We start from the raw sequence: 1,224 nt of genomic DNA, 5'->3' as shown, positions 1-1,224 counted from the left end.
AGAACGGAATGGCAACCCACTCCAGTATTCTTGCCTGGAAAATTCCATGGGCTCCATATAGTCAGAAAGAGTCAGACATGACTGAGTGACTAACACGTCAGTCCCATGTAATTAATTCCTGTTCACCTGAATGAAGTTATTAGGTTTTCCATTAGAGTTTTATAATTTCTTACCTAGTTTAGTGGCATTATCTGAAAGTTATCAGACATTTATATTTGTCAGAATTCTTTTTTATGAATCTCTTTGAAGATATTCATTTTATAAAAGCATCAGAGTAAAATAATGATTATCTGTAAACTAAAACATTTACAATATTGTTGCTAAAGATCTGATTATAATGAAATTGACAAGAAATTTGGTTATTTCTGTAACATATAACATTTTAAGGTACTAATAACTGAAAATATTATACATTTATATATATGTTTATAACTGAAAATATTATACATTTCAGATTTGTGTGTGTGTGCACTCAGTGGCTCAGTAGTGTCCAGCTCTTTGTGACCTCATGGACTATAGCCCACCAGGTTCCTCTGTTCATGGAATTTTCCAGGCAAGAATATTGGAGTGGGCTGTCTTTTCCTCATCCAGGGGATCTTCCCAACCCAGGGATTGAAACTGCATCTCTTGCATCTCCTGCATTGCCAAGCTGATTCTTAACCACTAGCAACACCTTGGCAGATACTTAGATTTTAGGGGTTTCATATAACTTTTGGAATATGTATATTAATGATACACATAGAATATAACCTAAGAAGTTTTTATCACCATTTATATGACAATGTTTCCCATATAATTTAACATATCCAAGCCTAAATAGTTTCTCTTTGTATAGTTTCAGGGGCCCTTTGATGCATTCAGAAGTTGGCTGGAGGTCAAAATACTTCATTAAATTTTGATTTAGGAAATTATGTCAATAAATATCAAAAGGTTTAGAACACTGAGAATTTTATATTTGGGAAATTTGTCAAAGATAAATATTTTCAAACACTTAGTCAAATAGGATCATGAGTCCCTGTGAAACAATACAGTACTTATTCATTCAGTAAAAGTGACAATAAAATATTTTTAAGGCACATGCAGATCATTTAGAAAGAAAATAAACTCATAATCTGTTATTAAATGTAGATTACCATTACAAGAATACTTTGTTCTCATAACATAGAAAACCAAACTCTGATCCTGTACCAGCATACCCTCAATAGCAAAATTCATTTACCTAAT

This window comes from Capricornis sumatraensis, chromosome X, assembly GCF_032405125.1.
Source record: "Capricornis sumatraensis isolate serow.1 chromosome X, serow.2, whole genome shotgun sequence".
NCBI classification, from domain to species: Eukaryota; Metazoa; Chordata; class Mammalia; order Artiodactyla; family Bovidae; genus Capricornis; species Capricornis sumatraensis.
Note: the sequence above shows the minus strand (reverse complement) of the source record.